This window comes from Phoenix dactylifera, chromosome 15, assembly GCF_051530095.1.
Source record: "Phoenix dactylifera cultivar Ajwa chromosome 15, Ajwa_hap1_PhDact_Kaust_v1.1, whole genome shotgun sequence".
NCBI lineage: Eukaryota > Viridiplantae > Streptophyta > Magnoliopsida > Arecales > Arecaceae > Phoenix > Phoenix dactylifera.
This window is the reverse complement of record NC_143204.1, coordinates 176717-201999: the sequence shown is the minus strand read 5'-3', so window position 1 is coordinate 201999 and position 25283 is coordinate 176717. Positions and strand designations below refer to the sequence as shown.

At 49.1% G+C, this 25283-nt stretch overlaps 1 protein-coding gene and 1 long non-coding RNA gene across 2 annotated transcripts in view; both read left to right on the top strand.

Moving 5' to 3' along the window:
• Positions 1-13030, top strand: part of LOC148699820 (uncharacterized) — a 29938-nt gene extending 16908 nt beyond the window's left edge. The window contains exon 2 of the mRNA XM_089927580.1: positions 12570-13030. The gene's annotated coding sequence lies outside the window, so the exon portion shown is untranslated. The remainder of the gene's footprint in view (positions 1-12569) is intronic.
• Positions 13031-22571: 9541 nt separating this feature from the next.
• LOC148699819 (uncharacterized) overlaps positions 22572-25283 on the top strand; it is a 63893-nt gene continuing 61181 nt past the window's right edge. Inside the window, exons 1-2 of the long non-coding RNA XR_015973640.2 lie at positions 22572-24421; positions 25149-25254. This is a non-coding gene — a long non-coding RNA (uncharacterized LOC148699819). The remainder of the gene's footprint in view (positions 24422-25148; positions 25255-25283) is intronic.

Below are 25283 nucleotides of genomic sequence, written 5' to 3'. Positions count from 1 at the left end.
TGTCTCCCACCCATCGGTCGCGCTCCCTGGACCGGCGGGTGGACGATCTCCACCGACAACTCCAAGTCCTGAAGGGCCACTCCAAAGATCCCTTCGCCGACTTGGAGATCTCCTTCCAGCCGGCGCTTGCCTCGAGGATCCTGCGGACCCCGAATCCGCCGGGGTTTAAAATGCCGGCGATCGAGCCCTATGACGGGGCGGCGGACCCGCGGGATCACGTCGAGAGTTTCAGGACCCTTATGCTCCTCCACGGAGCATCAGATCCTCTCCTCTGCAAGGCCTTCCCGGCGACCCTCCGTGGCCCGGCAAGGGCGTGGTTCGCCGGCTTGGAGGCTAACTCAATCCAGTCCTTCGACCAGTTTACTCGCCTCTTCATCACCCATTTCGCCGTCAGTAGCCGGCGGTGACTGGTCTCCGACTCCCTCTTTGATGTCCGGCAAAACGAGGGAGAAAGCTTGCGGGATTATCTTACCCGCTTCAACAAGGCTACGCTGGAAGTCCGGAACCTGAGCCAGGAGGTGGCTCTTTCAGCCCTGAAGCGTGGCTTCCGAAAGGGCAGACTCACCTTCTCCCTGGACAAACGCCTGCCGCGGAGCTTCCCGGAGCTGTTGTCCCGGGCGAACCAGTATGCGGACGCCGAGGAAGCGGCCGCCCACCGGAGCAAGGAGGCCGCCGAGATCCCTCCAAAGCTCGGGAAGAAAAGGCGAAAAGAGGCACACCAGAGGAGGAGCCCGATGCCTCAACGTCGGCGCAGAAGCCTGTCGCCGGCGAGGAACCACGGCGCCCTACGCCCTCGTTCTCCGCCCCGACGTTTCAACCGGTACACTCCTCTCCTGACTCCCCGGGCCCAGATCCTCATGGAAATCAAGGGGCGGGAGGACCTCCCGGTCCCGAGACAGATGAAGAGGATTCCTGGGAGGAGGCCCTCTCGGGCGTACTGTGAGTACCACCGGGACCACGGCCACGACACCGAAGACTGCTTCCAGCTTCGGGACGAGATCGAGGCTCTCATCCGCCGAGGGCGTCTCGGTCGATATGTGAACGACCGACGTCCCCCCGCAGACCCGCGTCCGGCCGACCCGGCCCCTCAGGAGCCTCGGGAGCAGAATCGACCCGTCGCGGGCGTGATCCACACTATCACTGGGGGCTGCCCCCGGCCCGAGAGGAACGCAGGGGGCTCGACTGAAGCGTCAGGGGCAGCCGTCGCAAAGAGGCAGAGGGTCGGTAATGTAATCACTTTTTGTGATGAAGATGTAAAGGGGGTTCAGACCCCCCACGATGACGCCATGGTGATCTCCCTCACTATGGCAAACTATGATGTAAGGCGTGTTCTTGTGGATAGTGGAAGCTCAGCTGATATTTTGTTTTACGAGGCCTTCCAAAAGATGGGCTTGTCCAGACAATTGTTGCACAAAACATCCACCCCCCTCATAGGATTCACTGGTGACGCTATCTCGGCCGAAGGTGTCGTTGAGCTGCCTGTGACTGCGGGCGTTGCACCCGCAGAAGCCACGGTGCGGCTCGGGTTCTTGGTCGTCCGTGTTCCCTCGGCCTACAACGCTATCCTCGGACGACCCGGACTGAACGCCCTTCGCGCGGTGGTCTCTACGTACCACTTGCTCATGCGGTTCCCCACGGCGGTCGGGATTGGAGAGGTCCGAGGTGACCAACCGACCGCAAGGCAATGTTTCCTAGCAATTCTCAAAGGGAAGAAGCCCGTAGAAGCCTTAAGCGTCGAGTCCCTCGACGCCAGAGACAAGGTGGCCTTGCGGCACGGGGAGCCGGCCGAGGGTGTGATCGAAGTTCCCCTCGAGGAGGGTCGCCCGGACAGGACGATCCGGGTCGGCGCCAATCTCGACCTGGGAGCTCGGGCCCGGTTGGTGGAATTCCTCCGAGCCAATGTCGATGTGTTTGCCTGGTCGGCGGCCGATGTACCTGGAATCGACCCGGAGGTCATTTCTCACGCCCTCAACGTCGACCCGACCCACCGACCGGTAAAACAGAAGAAGAGACACTGTGCCCCGGATCGGATCCGAGTGGTCGACCAGGAGGTAGACAAGCTCTTGGAGGCAGGATTCATAAGGGAGGTCAGCTACCCCGAATGGCTGGCGAATGTCGTACTTGTCCGGAAGGCGAGCGGAAAGTGGAGGATGTGCGTCGACTACACCGACCTGAACAAGGCGTGTCCCAAGGATAGCTTTCCGCTTCCGCGGATAGACCAACTAGTCGACGCGACTTCCGGGTATCAGCTGCTGTCTTTCATGGACGCCTTCTCCGGCTACAACCAGATAATGATGGCTCCACAGGACGAGGAGAAAACTGCCTTTATAACAGACCGGGGGCTGTACTGTTACAAGGTAATGCCCTTCGGTCTAAAGAATGCTGGCGCCACTTACCAGCGCCTCGTCAACAAAATCTTCAAAGAGCAAATCGGCCGAAACATGGAGGTGTACGTGGACGATATGCTGGTGAAGAGCCGCCGTGCAGACCAGCACATCGCAGATCTGGAGGAGACTTTCGCCACCTTGCGGAAGTTTCGCATGAAGCTGAACCCAGCGAAGTGCGCCTTTGGCGCTTCGGCCGGGAGGTTCCTCGGTTTCATTGTCAACCAGCGGGGGATCGAAGCCAACCCGGACAAAATCAAGGCCATCCAAGATATGTCCCCTCCGACCAAAGTGAAGGGGGTTCAGGAGCTCGCTGGGAGGGTCGCCGCGCTCGGACGATTTGTGGCAAAATCGGCCGAACGCTACCAACCTTTCTTCAAGGTGTTGAAACGCCCAAAAGACTTCCTCTGGACGGCCGAATGTCAAGCAGCATTCGACCAGCTCAAGGAATACTTGGCGTCTCCTCCCCTGCTGTCCAAGCCGCAAGAAGGGGAGATGCTCTACCTCTATCTGGCGGTCTCCCCAACCGCAGTCAGTGCGGTACTGGTTCGGGAAGAGGCAAAGCTCCAGAAGCCTGTGTACTACATCAGCCGGGTCCTACGGGATGCCGAGACGCGGTATACGAAGGCTGAAAAGATCGCCTTCGCGCTGCTGACCGCGACCAGGAGGCTTCGCCCCTATTTTCAGGCCCATTCTGTCACCCTCTTGACCGATCAACCGCTGCGGCAGATCCTCAGCAATCCTGAGAATGCGGGACGGCTGGTGAAGTGGGCAGTAGAACTTGGTGAGTTCGACATCCGCTACCAGCCCCGACCCGCCATCAAGGCCCAGGTGCTCGCGGATTTCCTCGCTGAGTGCACGGTGCAGGAGGCGGAACCTAGGTCGCCGGAAACACCCAGTCTCGACCTCCCGATTTGGACGCTTCACATCGATGGGTCGTCGAACCCCGAAGGTGGAGGGGCCGGGCTGGTCCTTACCAGTCCTGATGGAGTGATAGCCGAGTATGCCTTGAGGTTCGGATTTCCAGTGACCAACAACGAGGCGGAGTACGAGGCCCTAGTCACGGGACTCAAACTCACCAAGGAGCTCGGCATCCGGCGCCTAAAGGTCTTCACCGACTCCCAGCTGGTGGTCGGGCAGGTCCGTGGGGAGTTCGAGGCCCGGAACCCGGCCATGCAGAATTACGTCCGGAAGGTGCAAGCACTCATTCCCGACCTCGGCAGTGTCGACATCCAGCAGGTCCCAAGAAGTGAAAATGCCAGGGTCGACAGGTTGTCCCGCTTAGTGGGCGCAGACGCGCACAACTTGTCGAGGGCGATCTACCTGGAGACCCTGGATGCCCCGAGCATCGGCGAGGCTGGAGCGGTGATGGCGATTGATCCGGAGCCGTCTTGGATGGACCCGCTTGTCGCCTACCTCGCCGAAGGGATCCTCCCTGAAGACGAAGATCAAGCTCGGCGACTTGTTATGAAGTCCGCCCACTACGTACTCTATGAAGGGGGGCTGTATCGGACCTCGTTCACCGCCCCCCTCTTAAAGTGCCTCCGCTCCTCGGAAGCGGCCTACGTCCTCGGCGAAGTCCACAAAGGCGTTTGCGGATCACACTTGGGGGCTAGGTCCTTGGCGCACAAGATCATGAGGCAAGGCTATTATTGGCCTACCTTGTTGGAGGACTCAAAGGATCATGTACAGAAATGCGACGCCTGCCAGCGCCACGCCAACGTCCAGAGAGTCCCTTCTGTCCCCTTGGCACCAATCACTGCACCCTGGCCCTTCGCCCAGTGGGGAATGGATATCCTCGGACCATTCCCCGTCGCTTCAGCTCAGCGGAAATTTTTGATTGTTGCAATCGACTACTTCACCAAGTGGGTGGAGGCAGAGCCGCTGGCCACTATCACGGAGGCGCAAGTCCGGAAGTTCGTGAAGAAGAACATCATTGTCCGATTTGAGGTACCTCGGGTCCTCATCTCGAATAATGGTCGACAGTTCGACAACAAGCATTTCCGTGACTTCTGCGAGGAGTTCGGGATCGAGCATCGGTTCACATCTGTGTCGCATCCCCAAACCAACGGCGAGGCCGAGGTCACAAATCGGACAATCCTCCAAGGAATCAAAGCGCGAATCGGTCGGACGGGGCAAGCTTGGGTCGAAGAACTCGAGAATGTCCTTTGGGCGTATCGGACCCCTACCGGGGAGACGCCTTTCAGCCTAACCTATGGCACGGAAGCCGTTGTCCCCGTGGAGCTCGGACTCCCCTCACCTCGGGTGGCCGCGCACCGACCCGAAGCCAATTCGGAGCAACTCCGAGGGAACCTGGATCTCTTGGAAGAAGCGAGGGAAATGGCGCAGGTTTGGATGGCGATGTATCAGCGGAGGGTGGCCCGATATTACAACTCCAAGGTCCGACCGAAGCTTTTCAGAATCGGAGATCTGGTGCTAAGGCGAGCTAAAGCATCTCAACCTGCGGAAGGTGGGAAGCTAGCGCCAAATTGGGAAGGCCCGTATAGGGTTCGCTGGGTAAACCGACCTGGCTCCTACCAGTTGGAGGCCCTAGATGGTCGAGAAATTCCAAGGAGCTGGAATTCCGCTAACCTGCGGATGTATTACCAGTAGAACGACAATGCCAGAAAGACAGTTCAAAAATGTATAACACTTTTCATTTCAATAATTTCTGGTTACAATGGCGTGCTCGTGTGATTACAAGGAATTCCCAGAGGGGAATTAGGGTGTAAAGAAAGTAAAGAAGAGGTGGAGACTCCGAGGAGCTGAAGATCTGGGATCCCAAAACCTCCATCCGAAGCGGCTGCAATCCCGCCGGAAGTGGGTGCTTCCAACCGGAGGCGCCATCGGCGTCTCACGAAAAAGACGAAGAGCCGGCGCGGATGAAGAAGAAGTGGACGAAGGAGAAGTCCACACTGCTCCTACCCAGAGGCGCAATCCACGCCTCACGAAAAAGACGAGGAGCCGCCGCAGAAGAAGCTCCCGCTGCCTCCAGGGGAACGCCACCTCCAAGGGATATTCCGGTCCTCTCCAGTGTTAGGGGAGAGAAGGAATACAAGGGAGAAGAGCATATGGAGGCGCGGTCCCGGATCAAGCGTCTGGTGCGGAGCTCAATCGGGAGGCTGAACTTCAAGGAGGGGAGACGTGATCCCGGATGAAACGCCTAGAGCGGAGTTCCGCCGGGGAGACTCCTTGTTGATCCCAGATGAAACGGCTAGTTGGCGGAAGTCGCGAAGGGCGCGCCTCCCGTTCCTTCGATAGGGGTCTCTCAACCATGCGCCGGAGAGGAGGCCCACGATCCATGGCAATCTGAACAGCTCCGGCTTGGCAGGCTCCATCGCACCTGCACCTATATTTATAGCCAAACTGCGGCCCCCCGGTCGTTCCGATGCGGGTGGCTCCAATAAATGCGGGCGCATTGAATCCGGAGCCGATCCGGCTCTCGAGGCGTATCTTCCCGCGATTTCCTAAGCGTCATTCTCCTTAATCGCATTCTTTGTGCAGGACACTCCGGGTGGCCTGTACCCCTAGGTCCACGTATCTCCGCTCGCGCCCAGGCCGCATCCGCCTCGAAGAACGCGCGTATCGCGGCCGCTTAACTGACACTCCTCGCAAGCAGCAACTGGCAATCCGATTTCCCAGGTAACCCCTCAATTAGCATTTAATGCCCATCTGGTGTTCCCCAGGCAACGCTTGGAGAGGAGGAGAAACACGATCGCAGCTGGCCACGGAGAAATCTCGTCGGGCGGCAAGCGACAGGCGCACGACCAGCGAGCGGAATTTCCCGAGGCTCGGCCCTCGGATGCCAGGCTAACCCGATGATCATCTCGGGAGCAGACTAGCCTGAAGCCCCGACCGGTCGCCTCGGCTTGCGCCAGCCTTGGCCGACCAACGAGCGGAATTTCCCGAGGCTCGGCCCTCGGATGCCAGGCTAACCCGATGATCATCCCGGGAGCAGACTAGCCTGAAGCCCCGACCGGTCGCCTCGGCTTGCGCCAGCCTTGGCCGACCAACGAGCGGAATTTCCCGAGGCTCGGCCCTCGGATGCCAGGCTAACCCGATGATCATCCCGGGAGCAGACTAGCCTGAAGCCCCGACCGGTCGCCTCGGCTTGCGCCAGCCTTGGCCGACCAACGAGCGGAATTTTCCGAGGCTCGGCCCTCGGATGCCAGGCTAACCCGATGATCATCCCGGGAGCAGACTAGCCTGAAGCCCCGACCGGTCGCCTCGGCTTGCGCCAGCCTTGGCCGACCAACGAGCGGAATTTCTCGAGGCTCGGCCCTCGGATGCCAGGCTAACCCGATGATCATCCCGGGAGCAGACTAGCCTGAAGCCCCGACCGGTCGCCTCGGCTTGTGCCAGCCTTGGCCGACCAACGAGCGGAATTTTCCGAGGCTCGGCCCTCGGATGCCAGGCTAACCCGATGATCATCCCGGGAGCAGACTAGCCTGAAGCCCCGACCGGTCGCCTCGGCTTGCGCCAGCCTTGGCCGACCAACGAGCGGAATCTCCTGAGGCTTGGCCCTCGGATGCCAGGCTAACCCGATGATCATCCCGGGAGCAGACTAGCCTGAAGCCCCGACCGGTCGCCTCGGCTTGCGCCAGCCTTGGCCGACCAACGAGCGGAATTTCCTGAAGCCTAACCCTCGGATGCCTGGCCTAGCGCCGAAAGAAGTTCCCGAGGCCTAACCCTCGGATGCCTGGCCTAGCGCCGGAAGAATTTTCTGAGGCCTAACCCTCGGATGCCTGGCTTAGCGCCGGAAGAAGTTCCTGAGGCCTAACCCTTGGATGCCTGGCCTAGCGCCGGAAGAATTTTCTGAGGCCTAACCCTCGGATGCCTGGCCTAGTGCCGGAAGAATTTCCTGAGGCCTAACCCTCGGATGCCTGGCTTAGCGCCGGAAGAAGTTCCTGAGGCCTAACCCTCGGATGCCTGGCCTAGTGCCGGAAGAATTTCCTGAGGCCTAACCCTCGGATGCCTGGCCTAGTGCCGGAAGAATTTCCTGAGGCCTAACCCTCGGATGCCTGGCTTAGCGCCGGAAGAAGTTCCTGAGGCCTAACCCTCGGATGCCTGGCTTAGCGCCGGAAGAAGTTCCTGAGGCCTAACCCTCGGATGCCTGGCCTAGCGCCGGAAGAATTTTCTGAGGCCTAACCCTCGGATGCCTGGCTTAGTGCCGGAAGAATTTCCTGAGGCCTAACCCTCGGATGCCTGGCCTAGTGCCGGAAGAATTTCCTGAGGCATAACCCTCGGATGCCTGGCCTAGTGCCGGAAGAATTTCCTGAGGCATAACCCTCGGATGCCTGGCTTAGTGCCGGAAGAATTTCCTGAGGCCTAACCCTCGGATGCCCGGCTTAGCGCCGGAAGAAGTTCCTGAGGCCTAACCCTCGGATGCCTGGCTTAGCGCCGGAAGAATTCCCTGAGGCCTAACCCTCAGATACCTGGCCTAGCGCCAGAAGAATTTCAGGAGTCGGGAGTCAGCGAGACGCTACCAAGAGTTAAAAAGAAGAAGGACGAAAGTGAAATGAAGAAACTCTATTTGCATTAACTTTCATTGTTTCAGGGCCGAGACCCATACAACTTGGCAAAACGCCAACGCACAAAGAAAAGTACAGAGGGTCAGCTTGGAGGAACCCCCGAGTCGGGAACGCCCGGCACGTCCGCAAGGGGTAGGGAGACGGTTGGAGAATCAGCAGGCAATGGCGCCGAAGGGAAGTCGAGAAGGGAGATCCCACTCAGGTCAATTTCGGGGTACTTAGCCGACACCCTTGCCAGGCCTTCCTCGAAGCCTAAGACAAAGGAGTCGGACCCCGCGTCCGACATGTCACGGACGAACTCGTCAGACTGACGATAGGCCTGTACCGCCTCCGACATATCACGAGTGAACTCGGCGGACTGACGATAAGCCTGTACCGCCTGACGCCCGATCTCCGCACTCTTCTCGGCCAGCGCCGCCTCTGCCCGCTCCATAATCTGAGCTTTCGCCTCCAAGACCTTCGCCACAATCCGGTCATCCGCCTCGGAGGAGACCCTCAGCAGATCAGCCTGAGCCTCCTTGTGCTTCGCCTCGGCAGCAATGCGAGCAGCCTCAGCCTCCTCCAGGCGCGAATGAAGCTCCTGGTCGCTCGCGCGGGACTTCTCCAAGGCCGACTCCAATTCGCCCAGCTTGGCTTCAAGAGACCGGGTTCGGTTGCGGGCGTTGTCGGCTGACCGCTGGGCCTTCTCCCACCTCTCCCGGTAGTCGGCAGCCTTCCGGGACTGCTTCTCGGCCCGCTCCTCCGCCTTCTTGATCTCGCCCTCGAGACCCGAGGCGACCTTGAGTTGCTCCTGAGCCTCCAACAGTTGCTTCTCGAGGGTGACGAAGCCGAGTGCCCGCTCTTCGGCCACCTGGAGCCTCATCTCGAGGTCCCTGGTCGTCCTCCCCGCCGCAGCCTGACCTCCCTCCTCTACTGCCTTCAGTTGGCTCTCGGCCCTCGCCAGAAGCCTCGCCTGTTCCTCGTAGCACTCCTCCAGGCGGATCATGTACTGGGCGAGCTAAGAGATAGGAAAAACGAGGGCGTCAGGCGGGGATCAACAGAGCCTATAAATGATGAAAGCGACCAAAAGAACACTCACCGACATGAGACAGACGCAGCTGGCAGCCCCAACGTCAGGGACCCTCATCTCCCGGACCCGCCTGCGGTCCTTCTCCAGCAGCACCGTCTCGATGAGGTTTCGGGCGCCGGCGAAAGTGAAGGCCGACCCCGACTTCTCCCCGGAGTCGGACGATGGTTCTGCAGCCTTACCCTTACCCATCGCTTGGGGAAGAGTCATGCTGACCATGCTCGGGGCGGGGACCGCCCTGGAATTGACAGGGTCCCGCTCGGCCGGGGCCTCGGCGCGTCCCTCCTCGTATCATCCGGAGCCGACCGAGTCGAAGGCTGGGCTGGGGACCGATCACGTCCGACCCGTCCATCTCGGGCGCGCCCGGGTGATGCCTCCGGAGAAACGGTAGTCTCAGCATCGGAGGGCTGATATAGCGTCAACTGCCGGTCCGCGCCCGCGGCGTCCCCCTGATCGGTGGGTCCGGACCCGTCTGTCGGCGTCGGAGTCGCCTGCCGGCGGGACTTCTTCGCCGGAGGGGCTCCGCTCGGAGGAGCTCGTTTCTTCCTCCGGACCGCTTCCAGTAGGGACGTCCTACCGACAGCCGTTGCCTTGTCCGACCGCATGATGTCGTCGATCTCTGCAAAAAGGACGAGATGGTCGGAGGCTGAGAAACTGAAGGAAAGAAGAAACGAAATAGGAGAAAAGAGCTAAAAAAGAAATGGTGGCGGGCTCACGGTCAGCGGGGACCGAGCTCAGACCGACGTTCACCAAGGTATCCTCGGAAATAAGGCGAGCCACCGGGGGGAGCCGGCCCTCGGCAACCAACCCCTTCAAGACGGCGACGCCATCGGATTCCTCCCTCGACAACCTCGATAGGCCAATCGGGGACTTCATCGGCGTCTCCCAGGTAGCCCTGATTCCCCAAGAGGGATCTGCGTCAACGAAAAAGAAGCGCCCCTTCCAGCCGTGAATGGAGGTAGGAGCCTCCTTGACGAGGCCGCACCCTCGCCGCGCCGCAAAGCACCACCACCCTTTGTCCTGGGGGTGGCCGCTCAGGCCGTAGCATTCCCAAAAGACATTTAGGGTGGCGGGAACCTCGTGCATGCAGCAGAGAACCTGAAAGGCCGTCAGGGCGCGCCATGAGTTCGGCACCAGTTGCGTCGGCGCCACTCTTAAACCCCGAAGCACCTGAACGACTAAGTCCGAGGGGGGAAAGCGAAACCCGGCCTGAAGAATGCCCTCATTGATGGCGACCTTCCCTGGAGGAGGATGGGACATCCTCTCCTCAGGCCCCGGGAGCGTAACATTGCAGGCCTCGGGAAGGTGGTATCGAGCCACGAACCTATCTAGGTCTTCAGCGACCAGCTCCGACTTAATGCGGTCTGCTCTCACTTCGCCCATCCCTAATGGCCAGTGAATCTACGGTCAGGACGGGGTCAAGAAGGGGGAAAGGACCGGAACGACTGGAGTACCCTAATACAAAAGGAGAAAGTATGAAGAGCCTTAAATTGAAGAATGGGGCAACTCACCGGAAGAAAAGGAAGAACGGCTCCGAGAGCGTCAAAGGAGGAGCAAGCGAACAGTCCGACGGCAATGACGGCAGCGCAAAGGAGAAACTCGGAGATGTCTGTAAAGAGAAAGGCGGACGGAGGAGGGCCCCCGGTTAAATAGGCGGAAAGGTGGGTGACGCCAGAGGACGCCTGGCTGCCGAAGGGTCGCTCGCGCCCCAAAGGCGAATCGACGCCATTAAGGAAGGATGTCCGCCGAAATCCTCAGACTGCCAGGTCAGCAACAACCGCCATACGCCATAAAGAAGGCGGGGAGCTCGAAGCGCGCGCGCCTCTCCGAGGGATAGCGGCAATCACGAAGCATCACTCCCTTCACCCGTTCCCCTTCTGGTTCCAGGCTCGAAAGTGGGGGGCTACTGTTACGGGGGAACTTAGCCACCATGCCCCACGTGACCGGCACGCGCGCCCAGGAAGACTACGGCAGCCCCTTGATCCAGCAATCCGACCCCGAGTCGGACATCTTCGGCTCCGCAGCCCGACCCCGAGTCGGCTGCCCCTTGATCCAGCAATCCGACCCCGAGTCGGACATCTTCGGCTCCGCAGCCCGACCTCGAGTCGGCAGCCCCTTGATCCAGCAATCTGACCCCGAGTCGGACATCTTCGTCTCCGCAGCCCGACCCCGAGTCGGACATCTCTCGACAACGACAGGCTATTCCCCAGAGGCACGCCGCAGCCTCCTGCTCCACTACTCCCTGCAACGGTTGTATCTGGCGCTGCTCCACGATCCCCTGTAACGGCCGTACAAGGCGGAGCTCCACTACGCCCTGTCATGTCCGTACCCAGCGCTGCCCCACGACGCCCTGTAACGGCCGTGTCAGTGGCAGCTCCATCGTGCCCCACGATGACGAACCCCCCAGCCTGGTATATATGCGGCTGGGGGAAGAAGGGGGGGTAAGCAAGAACTTCCAGAGCATTCTCCTACTTGCTACTATTATCTCTCCTTCTCCTCCAATCTCCTCTGACTTGATCGTCGGAGGGCCCCCACTACCCCAGTGGTGGTGCGAGGCTTGCTTGCAGGTTTCCCGGTGGAAGGTGGAGCGCAATCAACACCAACCAAGGCAACTCAGACGGAATCCCGTTCACACCGCTGTGCCAATCGTTCTCGGTTTGGACCACCAGCAACAATAATAATAATAAAATAAAAGGAGGAGGGTGGTTTACGGGTATGAACCCAAATCCGAATCCGAACCCGGGGTGCTAGACACTTCTGCAGGATCGGCCCTGGAAAAATGTTAAAATTTAAGTTTTATATATATTATGATTAATTTTAAAAGAAAATATAATTTTTGGATATTAGGTTCTGCGAGAAATTTGTGAGATTAATTGGATTTGTTGTGGATCGTGTTCAAGGTAAGTAAAGAACTGCCTTTTCTAGACTCTTCATTTATATAATATTATTTTTGCATCGAATAAATTGTTAATGAATTTATATATGATTTATGAATTTTACGAGATGATGCTTTGAATGAAAAATGGATATGTAAATTGGAATAATATTTTTCGGACTATTGTTATATTACTGTTTTTGCATCGTATATGCATATTTAGATCGGATTATGATATATCTATTATGTTACAAAAGAATTTTGATGTGCATCAAATTTAGAACTCTCAGCCTGGCTATGTTCTGGACCCTGCCAATAGGGGGTTATGCATTGGCAATACTGGCCCCACCACAGGGTATAAGTGTGGTATTCTGGCCCACTTTGCAGGGTATAAGTGCGGTATTCTGGCCCACTCTGTAGGGTATAAGTGCGGTTCTGTTTCTGGCCTAGCCACAGGGTATAAGTGTGGTCGTAACTAAAGGCTGATGAGATGAATATGATTTGTTTCGAATCAGATTTATGATTATGTATATAGATATTTGAAAAATACGAATTTTAATGAATTTGTGCTTGAAAAAGAATTGATTATGTTATTATGTTGATTCATCGTAATTTGTATTTATATTTTATGTTATTATATGAATTGACTAGTTAAGGTGTTTATTACTTACTGGGCTGTCTAGCTCATTATACAATTTCTTGTTGTTTTACAGATTCTGAGAACTAACCTATCGGGGATTTAAAATGGGAGAGCGACTAGAAGAACTGAAGCACAAGTTATCCTACATTAGGCTTTATTTAAATTGATGTTTTATCTTTATTATTCCGCTGCGTATTTAGAATTATGAGACTATATAATTTGGATCAGTCAATGGAGTAAGATTGCATTTATTTCAGTTGAATTATTTTGAATATATATATATATATATATAAAATTGAGTTGTTTGGTTAAGATGCCTTGCATGCTCGTGGGAAGAGTTTTCTACAGATGTACGGCGGTTGGCGCGGACCTCCGGCTCGCGATCTCGAGCCGGGGGCGTGATACAAATAGCATTTGGGGCACTCGGTTCCAGGCCCTAGGTGGAGGAAAACTTTTGCAGCAGGCAGTTGGTAGTTCCGTTCTCCACCCACTAATGTGATGTAATTTATCACAAATACTCGAGATTGGCGTATAGGCATAGCCAACCAAAATGCAGCAATCAATTCCAACATTTTGGGCCCACGCACATTTTTATATTAATTTTTATTGGTGTGGAAAACTGGAATTGGCTTATCTACCCTACCAAAACTTATCAATCACTGGAAAACGTGCCATGAGCACTTGTATAAAAATTGGATTGACATGGGAGGAAGGGAGGGATACAAACTTTTCTTTTACTAATTATCTGTTGATTTACGCTACTCTATCCGTGCTCACCTGTTGCATCATGGCTGTTCATAAATTAGGTCATCAGCATGCGACGCATGGTGTAGATTTCCAAGCTGTAGCGGTGCCGGTAGATGAGAAGATAAGACAAAATCTACCGAGAAAAGATCCCCCAGGTTCCCCACTCTCACCCCACCGGGTGCGAGGGGACGGGATGGACTTTCGGGTGACGGACCGGAATTTTCTTGGATTTTGGGGAAAGCTGGAACCGCGAAGGAGAGCTCTACGAATCCGTATCTGTATCTAACCAAGATACTGAAATTTTCTTCGCTAGTGTCAATCATTCCTCCGCTCGCTTAAAATGCATCGGTGGTAAAACTAATCTATGGGACCCAACCATGGTGTTGAAAATCCGGCATGCTTTATTGCGTCAAAGGATTGATGAATTGCATGCTATTTAACTATACCCTCTACCTTCCTCAATTTATCAACGGTGGTAGATGCGCTGGCGAAGTAGTAAAGGCAGTGACGATGGTAGCAATTGCGGTAGTGGAGGTGATAGCGATACCACCAACAGTGGTAGTGACGAAGACAATAGTGGTGGTGATGAAAGCAGTATTAATGGTGGCAATAAAAAATAAGAGCTTTTTATTTTTAAAAATATTAGAAACAAATATTTTCTTAATTTTATTTTTTATTAGAAATAATGAAATAATTTTTAGAAATAAAAAATAAAAACAACAGTCCTAAATATTTCTATAATTCTATTATTAAAAAAAATAAGAAATAAAAGTGGATGCCAAATAGGCTATAGATTTTATTTTGTTATTTGTTATTTTTGTGTCACTTATTGAACCCATCACCTAGGTCGACCACATAACATGGCCACATAATCTCTAAAGCGAAGCCCTAGAGATCATGTAAGACCTAAGATGAACAATATCTATATGATGCCAAAAATTTAAAACAACGATTACAATCAATTCAATCCAATAAAACAACTATCATTAAATAATCAAATAGCTCAATTATAAAATTTTAGATGTTCATCGGTAACAAAAAAATAAAGATAACTAACTAACTAACCAACTAACTAGTAGCTCTGCAGCTTGTACTCCACGTCCCACCCATCCATAACTACGCACTCTGTGACTCTAAAAAAGAAATATGAAGAAGGATATAAGCTTTTTTAGTCTAATGAGAATCTCCAACTGCTACACCATAAATAATATAATAAAATAATAATAATAAAAATAATACCAAATAAAATGAATATCATATTAATATTCGGAAAGCTCATTTAAAACAGCATGTATGTAAGCCATCATTATCTATCTTACTAAATAATATATATATATATATATATATATATCAAATTTAAGCAATTATTCAACAACAGTTTCAAATGTCACCTCATCCATTTCTCATTATCTTAATTTTCATATTTCATAGCAATATTTTTTTGGCTTTAGACTAACCAAGATCATGACCTAGTCCAAGATTGCTAAACAAAATTCCACAAGCAAACCTGTAGAGGCTATCCAACTCGTAAGCTCATTTAAATGCTTAACAGATGAATATTGATTTTAGCAAATAAACACTAAGTAAATATGCAGAAAATCAAATCAAAAACTAAGCAAGACAAACATAAGAGATTTATAGTTGTTTGGTGCCAACCCTGCAGCTACATCTATTCTTCAAGACTTTCTTCTTGAGAATTTTATTATAATCTATAAACTAGATTACATCCCAGTTATTTTTTGGATTCATAACCAAATCCAGTTGATTTTTCTAGATCAATCAACAAAAACCTATTCAATTATTTTTCAAGTTCACAAACAACCTAGTTGATTTTTTAGAAAATCAAGCAAAATCTATACTGGTTATTTTCTAAGCCCACAATCAATCTAGATGATTTTCTCAGAGAATCAACAAAAACTGCACAATCCAATTTTAGATTTGGAAGGACATTTTTTTCCAATTTTCAATCCTTGAAACTTGTTACAACAAACAATAGAAAGAATTTAAGCATAATGAATATAGCTCCAAAATAATAAATACAAAATAATAAATGGAGTTATACTTTGTTGGTTGACTTGATTGCTCTTCAAGGCACTTCACCAACTCTCTGATATAGAAGATGTAAACTTTCAGCTTGTAATAAAAGCACTTGAATGATATCTTCTTTGAAGTTCTCTCTTTCTGCTTTTCTTTTCTAGCTCTAGTGACTTTTGTCTTTATAGTTTTTGAGCTCTCTCCTTTTCTTTAGTGTACTCATGCATTTATATTCTTTGAAGAAGACTGGAACACTTTTCTAGCCATTAGACAGTTAATAGAGCCATTGTGAGATGAAAACAACTACTCTAATTCACAAAAAAACTAATTGTTCTGGGTCAATTCGAAATATCTAGGAGTCAACTCATGATATTCATGAGTCATCTCGAGCTTGCTTATACTGTACCCTGTCTTTCGTCTGTGGCATTTGCGGAATCGGCTCTCTCAGTTCTGAGTCGACACGTAAAATGTCTAGGGTTAACTCGTTGCTTTTAGGGGTCGACTCTTCAACGGACTAAATTTTACTGCTCTCTATCTTTCCACTATGGTCGTTCTGGGATCAACTTGACTATTTTTAGGGCCGATTCTAGTTTGACTGGAGTCGGCTCATGAATTTCATGGGTCAACTTGCCAAGGAGATAAACTTTTCAGCTCTCTGTCTTTTCTCTGTAGCCATTTTGGAGTCGACTCGTTACTTTCTAGGGTTGACTCTTGTAAAACTAGAGCCGGCTCGAGTATTTCATGAGTCAACTCATCGATGTAATAAATTCTTTATCTTTTTGTCTGACTGATGTAGGAGCATGAGCCCAAGCCTGAGGCGTGCGAGAAGGTTGAGTTCCCTCTTTGAGTGATTACCGAAGCATATTGGGTTCCAAGAGTTCTAGCAACCATAATGCAACGTGTGCATGAGTCAAGTTACAATGAGTCTATGAGTCGAGTCACATTGAGTCCATGAGTCGTGTAAAAGAGTCCTAGCTTATTTGGACTCTTAGTCATGTGTCAATTAAAGAATCCAAGTTGATTAGGAGTCTTAAATTAAGAAATTTGGGTCCAACCTTGGGTGTGTCCAATGTTAGATTGAGTCCATGTAAGGATTAGGTCAAGTCACATTGGGTTTAGTTGTTCCAATGCCAAATTTAATTAAGTCCATAGCGTTAAGGAGTCCTTGATTGATTAGAAGTTTGCTGATTTGTTCCATGTGGCATTTAGAGAAGAGTCCTAGTTGATTTGAACTTTCTTCCATTCACCATAAGGAGTCCTAGTCCTATTAGGAGTATAGTTTAAATTTGGTTGAATAAGTCAATTGTTTGAAATAAATTTAAAAGAGTCCATATTAAGTAGGAGTCCTAGCCTAAGTAGGAGTTCTTGTAGAGAAGGAGTCCTTTAAATTTCAAATTGTAAGCATCCATGTTCATCCAACCTCTTACTCTATAAATAGAGGAGGTTGAAGAATAAATTTCAAATTACAGTGTTTTGAAGAAATTGTGTGAGTTCTCACGTGAAAGAGGAGAGATTCCTTTCTTCTTTGGTGCGACGCCAAGAAGGGCTGAAGAAGGATAGGTGAGACGCCATCCAACTCTTCATGCCAACCATTGGATTGAGTGAGGGTGAGACTCTCTTATTTATTCCATAGTTATCCTAATTCTCTTCTCATGCCAACACCCCATTCTTATCTTTTACCCACGTCCATGTAGAGTCCTAAACCCATTAGGACTTGAAAACCTTTTTCATGCTTCCAAGCCTCACGCCCAAACCCAATTAGATTTGGGTTCCAACCAAGTGTAGGGTTGTCAACGGGCCGAGTTGCTCGGGCTCGGCTAGGTAAAAGCCCGGCTCGAGCTCAGTTCATTAGTCAAACAAGCCCGAGCCTGAGCCCAAAATGAAGCCCGTTTAAATTCGAGCGCGAGCAGCTCGTGAGCCCAAATGAGGGCTCAGTCCAATTAACAATTTAATTGGGTCCCAATTAAATTTGGACTCCACCCAATTAAATTTTATTTGGCTTAATCAATTTCAATCCCAATCTGATTAAACCCAGTTAGATTTAGATCAGACCCAATCCGAGCTAATCCAAATCCATTTAATTTCTTTAAATGAGATTGGATTGGATCGGGTTCGGACTCAACCAGTTAACCTGAACCCAACCCAACCCGTTAAATTCCTTCCACTGCTACACACCTTTATGGTTCTTCTCCTTTCTCGGTTTCTCTAGAACCTTCCAGGCTCCAGCACCCCGCCACAACCAGTGAGGCCCCTCCCCCTCTTTCTTCTCCGTTTTCAATTTCTCTCCCTTTCTTTTCCTCTCTTTGCCGACTCCTCCACCGGCAACACTGCGACAGAGGAGGGGAGGAGAAGCCCTCCTCCACCGGCGACACTGCAACAGAGGAGGAGAGGAGAAGCCCTCCTCCACTGGCGATCGCAGCCGAGCCCGCGGCCATGCCGGCGGTGCTCGCGGCCAAAGTCGGCAGCCACCGCACGCGACGACGAGGAGGGGAGGAGAAGCCCTCCTCCACCGGTGACACTGTGACAAAGGAGGGGAGGAGAAGCCCTCCTCCATCGACGACACTGCGACAGAGGAGGGGAGGAGAAGCCCGCGACCGAGCCGTGGTGCCTGCGGCCATGCCTATGGCCGACCCCCATGCTGGCGGTGCTAGCGGCCGAAACCGGTGAGTCCTTTCTCTTTTCTTTTTTCTTTCTTTCTTTCTTTCTTCTCTTCTTCTTCTTTTCTTTCTTTCTTTCTTTCTTTGCTTCGTTCTTCTCTCCAACAATCCAATGATGAACCGAGCTCAGCTGCTTGGGGATGGCCGGATGGGGATGGGGTGGGGCGGGCTCGGGCTCGCTCTCGGGCTCGGGCAAACGAGCTTTACGAGCTCAAGCCCGAGCCAGACTGTGCCAAGCGAGCCCAAGCCCGAGCCCAATACAGGGCTCGGTATCGAGCCCGAGCCTAGGATTTTATGAAACAAGCCGAGCGGAGCCCGTGGAGGCTCGGGCTCGGCTCGGCTCATTAACAACCCTAACCAAGTGCCACCGCCCCCCAATCAATCAAGCCCAATCCCCTAATTCGGCCACCAATCCACACCCAATTGAACCCAATTAGCCATCCACCTTCTTCTTTTCTTCATCCCTAGAACTCTAGCCACCATTGAAAAAGAGAGAGAGAGAGAGAGAGAGAGAGATCAGCCACCATTATCCAAAATTCAGCAATCACCCACCCCCGACTGCGTCAAGTGGTATCAGAGCAAAGATCCTTGATCACTTTGAGCACCTGAAGCAGCCGTCCCTACAACATCGATGGACAACGAGATAAGATAGAGATGATGGGTGAAGTTCTCCATCAAATGACTGTCTTGAATCAAAAGATGGATGCTTTTTTTATGGAGGCAGATCGATGATAGTGTTGCCCTTAAGTTGGGCGAGGATCTCCAAAATGCAGCAACAAGAACACTCTTTTTTCTCGAGGTAGCTCTCCTTTTATGAGATTTGAAACTTCTGCAAATAGAAGTCCAAATATGGAGCGAGGAGTAGCAAGGACCAGTGAGAAAGAAAAGAGACCTATGCTGCAAAGAGGAATCCAATCCGATTGCAATTAGTGCGGTGGCCGAGGGTATTTTGCTGATGTTTGCCCCACCAAAGACCAGTGATTCGCATTAGTTTGCGAGGAAGATGAAATCATGGCGACATTTGAAATTCCTCCTCAACCCGCTGAGATCGAAAAAGAGGAGAAAGGCAACAAAGAAGAAGCTGACGCGTTGGAACTAGAAGGTTCAGATTTTTTCATTTGCATAGTTCGCAGGATCTTTTCAGGTTGCAAGAAAGGCGAGGTTGGTTCTGAAACTTTATTAATAATCCCATCTGATTTCAAGGTGGCAATTTTAGATCCTATCCGCTGCATCAAAGTATGTTCAGAGCCTGCTTACGCCACCAAAATCAGCCATAAAGATAGGGACATGTTCATGTCGATTGCTATAGAAGATGGTTCTAAAATTTTAGAAGAGATGTCATCGAATTTCGAGAAAGATAATCTGATGTTTCATAGAAGCCAAGAGAAGTACAAGCAGCGACCAGCAGATCCATGCGCAGTGCCATGCCCAGTGCCTGCGCACAAGGCCGCAACCAAACGCCGCAGCTGCATGCAGCACAAGCTCCCAGCCTCCTCCTGGACTTGCATCCCATGCACGCTGAACATGCATCCTATGTGCACTAGGCCCGCAACCGTACATGTCCATCCAGTTGGTGGCCCAATTCCACTAGAGCTCTCCCGGCGCGCATCAGCCCGCACCCATGCACGCACCAAATGACAAATCTCACCTAAAGCAAAATTTTCAAATTAGCCCTAACTCGACGAAGTGGAGTTCTTCTCAGTAGAGAGAAATTGATGCAGGATCATGAACCCAAGCCTGGAGCATGCAAGGAGATTTAGTCCCCTTCTTCAGTAAGCACCGAAGCACATTGTGTTGGAGACCCTGGTGGTCGCAAGCATATATTTTTAAAAATTTTACAGCAGAAGTATGAATTAAACTATTTAATTTCTATGCATGCTAGAGATCATATATCTACAATAAAAATAGATCCAGGACTTTAAACATTTATCCTAAACAAATATGCATGATTCTATGTCTAACATGTAGTCATGTAGAATTTCAGCAACCTAGTTGATTTCTAGTCCTAATTTCTAATGAGATTAGATCTCATACCTTTTTACTTTGAGATCTTTGATGATGCCTTGATCACCTTGTGTAGCCGTACACGCGTCCGGCCTCTACGGATAGTCCACGCGAAGCTCTAGGAAGACCCACAACTGCAGGAGTGCTAGCTCGCGCAGGGATGCTGCAGTGGCTGAACTTTTCTCCCTTGAAGCACTCAACTTTTGATTTTTCTTCAAGAGGATGAAGGATGGAGATGAAGGAGAAGAAGGAGGAGAGAGGGCAGCTGGCTCCCAAATTTAGAGCTCTTTCTAAAGATCATTTTTTTCAAACCCTAGGCGTGGGGGTCTTTTTATAGCCAAAAGACCCCCCACACCTGACAACTATTTTAGCCAACAAATTTGGCTGATAAAATTTCCAAAAAATTTTGATGAACCAGCAGCTAAGAGCTGAACAAATCCTTTTTTAGTTTTATGCCATGAATCCCTAAAAATTAGGGGGTTCATGTGCCCCAAACTTCAGTCACACGCCACCCTGCTTGATGCGCCATGTAGTCCCTACAAATTAGGATTTTGATTCCTATGTTTTTAGGAAGATTTAGGTGCCATATTTTTCTAAAAAATAGCCCCACACCTCCTCTTTTCTCACGCCAAAAATTGGCCCAAAATAAAGAGGATAGGCACTACTAATTTTAGGAATAAGGATGAAGTATCTTTCTTCTCTAAGAAAGAAAGCTAGGGTCCTAAAATTTAGAAATTCTTCTTCTTATCAATTTCTGAATTTTTAAACTTAGAATCCTTATCAAATAAGGACTTTTAATAGGCTCGGGTCAAGTCCGATTAATTGGGTTGAGCCTAATCAATTCGGATCGAATCCAATTCAATTAGGTCAAATCCTGATGTAGCCCAAATTGAATTTTATTCAATTTGGCTTAACCTAAGCTCAATCATTCAATCAATTGAGTTCATTAGCAATCTAAATTGCTAATTAATCCTTCAATAATTCAATACTTATTTTACTACAACTTTTGTTTAGAATAATTTGTCAATCGAATTGATCGATGTACCCTTGGACGATTCTTAATCGTCGATCAGCTATTTGATCAACCTATAAACTTCTATGCGTGTGACCCTGTAGGTTTGAACCTAATCCGGCAGCACAAGAATGACTTTCTGTACTAATCGAAGTGACCATCTAGCAATGATACCCGACATCCAAATAGGCCGAATAATCGTAAAGCAATATTCTGGAACTCTTGGACTATAGTTATCGTATAATTAATCCTTATGATCCAAATGCCTAGGAAGACTTTAGAGTTCTGTCAACTCTTTAATCAGTGCATCTAAAATATGTTTCAACTTTACAAATTCTGTGACTCCTCACAAGAATTATCCTAGCCAAAGTTTTGCTAAATTGAATACAAGGACATTATCTCCTATCACCAGGAAGGGTCAATTCCATCTTGACTTATACACTGACTTCACAAGTACTTGATTGCACCCAGTAGCTTTCCATCACTGAATTAGAAATTCAGATAGTCCGATACCAAAGTACATGAGTTGTTTGCAAGTCATTGTGGTGATCTCAGGTCTGAGGGATACTTATATCCATATCCACTCGGAACATCTTTTGACAACAGAGCGATCCGAAACTGGTCATGTTCAGTGAAGTGTACTCCTATACTTCACCGGTGTGACATATCAGTGTCTCTACACTCTTTGGTTAAGAGGATAACCAACGTATATGGCACACAACGACCTAATCTTGATAATGCTATTGTCCTAGTGATAGCATATTGTTTGGTCGCGAACTAATTTGACTCGTAGATAAATCCTCCTTTATCATATAATAGAGTCCTAAGGACTTCATTACATTACTTGAGTTCATGAAGATGCAAAATATGTAATGAAACATTGTCAAATAACTTTTATTAATTTCATTAATTCATATACAATTTAATCATCAACCGGGATGACGATTGTCTTTCAGGACACAATTTCCAACAACTCCCACTTGGACTAAAGCCAATCGGTACAGTATCGTATACCCTTCTTTGACTTGTAATCATTGAACTCTTTGGTGCTGAGGACTTTAGTAAATAGGTCGGCCAGATTTTTCTTTCCATCGATCTTTTGAAAATCTATATTACCTCATTCTACTATCTCTCGAACAAAATGATATCGCCGCAGAATGTGCTTGGTCCGCTGATGTGCTTTTGGTTCCTTTGCTTGAGCAATGGCTTTAGTGCTATCACAGAATAGTGGAACTGGACCATCAATGGAGGGTGCCACTCTTAGCTCGGTGATGAACTTTCGCATCCGTACAGCTTTCTTGGCGGCATCAGATGCAACAATGTACTCTGCCTCACATACTAAATCAGCCACGGTATGTTGTTTGGAACTTTTCCAACAGACAACAACTCCTTTTAGGGTCAAGATGTAACCCGACACACTTTTGCTGTCATCCTGATCTGACTGAAAACTGGAATCAGTGTATCCCACTAATTTCAAGTTAGTATCTCCATAGATAAGCCACTGGTCCTTAGTATTTCTTAAATACTTAAGAATATTTTTTACAACCTTCCAATGGTTGATACCTGGATCAGACTGGTATCTACTCACTATCCCTAGTGAGTATGTGATAAGTGCTAAATAATGCATAAATTAATATCTTATTCATAGCACTTATCATTATTTTAATTCATATATTTTGTGAATTTAACTAAAAAAAATATGTCACCTTCATCATTGCATTTTAATAAATTATTAAAGGTAATTCAAGTTTTACTTATTTATTTACTGATTGAGTCTAATGTATGCAGGTCGAGTCAAACTCGCTTGGGATGATCGCTGAACCTAAATCACATGCACCCTGCGATTCAAATCCTCTCGGATTTTCGATTCAGCCGTTCATCCCAACTCTATTGTTTCTTTCACATCCAACTAAGCTCGACTTTTCGTTCATGTTCTAATATTTTATCCCAAAACTTCCCACGTTGCAAACTCGTATCACATTTATTAGACTTTATCCCAGTTGAAACCAGCCAGTCCAGTCATCCCATCATCCGCGAATTAATTCCCCCTACTTTACATCTCGTGCATGATCTTCCCGTTCACATTTTTCTTATCCTCTCCTTCTTCCACATAATTCCTCCCACACATCACAGCCTATTGGATTAACCCAACCAACCGTGACCGACCTCCCATCTGAAGAACAAGCCTTCCATGCTAGTCTTCCCCTGTTCCACAACATTCATCTACGAGTCATCATCCCAGCATCCTTATCTTCTTCAAATCCACAGCTCCAAGTCCAACAAACTCCACATCCTTATTCACAAGCTCCCAGCCGATTATACAACTCATCTTGCATCCTTATCTCTTCTTCAAAACAGAAACCATCTTCCCAGCTTCAACCGTATTCATCTTCCCATCGACCTACGCTCCCAAGTTCATTTCCTCTTCCGATTCCTTCTCAAACCGAATCTAGATTAGAACAAAAGCATTCCCTGTTTCTCCGTGACATCCTCCACGTCCTTTCCGAGCTTATCTTCCCAAGGAATGAACCAACTCCTTTCGCTCCCAGGTCAACCTCAGGTCCCAACTTCATCTCTATCGCATTTCAGCTCCCTAGCTCTCATCCGCAAGCTATTCCAAGCTTCAACAGCATCACTCCACTGTTCACATAAGATCCAGCTCCATTCTCCCATGGATAAACCCAGCATCCCAACCGTTCTTCTTCACAGAAACAAAACAGAGCATCTTCTCACATTCACCATCCGCATGAATCTAGCTCACATCTCGTTCGTGATTCACTCGTATCCCAGCAGTTCCAACGTCTTCCCATTCTCCAGCGTCCGGATGTTCCATGATTCAAACTTCCATAGCCAGCCTTTATCCCGTATCAAGCCGTTCACAGCTCTAAACCCTCTGTTACAGCCGAATCCAGCCATTCCCGAGCTTCTTCTCATTCCGGATTGATCCTATCATCCATAGGATAAGGTTTAGGTGTTCATTCCGAAGCTAGATCCCATGATCTTCGGATCAAACTCTCTCACCTTCTTCCGCGCATCCAGCTCACTCATCTCTCATCCTTATCCAAATAATATCCCCTGCTTCAGCGGAACAGAGGCACCTCATCTTCATCTCCGAGAGCATCCAATTGAGCGAGGGATCACGGATCAGTCTCCCTTATCCATGGAAGAGTTCCAGCTAAGCTCAACCCTTATCCTCCCACCCATTCGGATCAGCCACAAAGGAGGAGAGAGGGGGAGATGGCAGCCTATAAAAGGCCAAGGCAGGAAACAGAGAAGGCATTCTTCTCTTCCGATCCATCCTTAAAAGGAGGGAGAAGACTTTGGGTGTTTTGGGAATATTTCCCAAAGGAAGAAATAATGAGGGAAGGAATGGGAGCCCGCTGCTGTGCTGCTGCTGCCGTCCACCACTGCATGGAAGCCTAAGCTTTTCACTAGGGCTGGATGCAGCCCTAGCAAAAGGATAAGGATTTTGTATTTTTTTATTTCTACTCTTGGGATTATATGAACTTATGATTTTTAATGGATATCTTCTTTTATCTCACGTTTAATTTCTGTGATTTTAAATGTGAAGTTTATACAGCTATTCTTCATGATCATTGAAGTAAAAATAAGATAGTTCATGCTTAAGAAAGATGCGATGTGCTACCACCTTAGATTAGGGTAGACATTTCATTCTAACTAAAGATGAATTATGCCTAAATTACTTTTGTGAAATTTTATTCAGATGCTTATTAGGCTTGTAGCCAATTTGCATCTTAATCCAAGAATAAGTTAAAATACAAATAATCCTTGTTCTGATGTTAGTGGTGAATTCCTTGCCCTAAGTTCCCTCAAACTGATATCATTTTAATTGCATTTTTTATTAAATTCCTTAGTTTAATTTTCTTCACAAACTCTTCCTTTTAAATATTTTTATTTTTTTAAGAAAAAAGCAACTGTACCCCAATCCTTGTGGATCGATACCCGTAATCACTATCCTACCAGATAGTGCTATTGCGTGGTTTTTAAAATTGACTATCAATTTTTGGCGCCGTTGCCGGAGATTGCTAGCATAGTTATTTTTCTTTTATTGAAAAAAACTGTTAAAAATATATATATATATATATATATTCAAAATAAAATAAAAATATTTTCTATTTTTGTTAATTTTCTTATCTCTTTTCTCTCTCTTACTAATTTTTGATTTTTATTTGATCAGGAATCGAAGAGAAAATTTGGGATGATCAAAAGGGAACTACTGGAAAAAGAATGCTGTAGAGGTTTGCTTTGAAAGTAAAAATTTTTTGCTGGGGAAATTTCCTTTGGTAACCTCTAAACCTTTCTTGTTTAAATT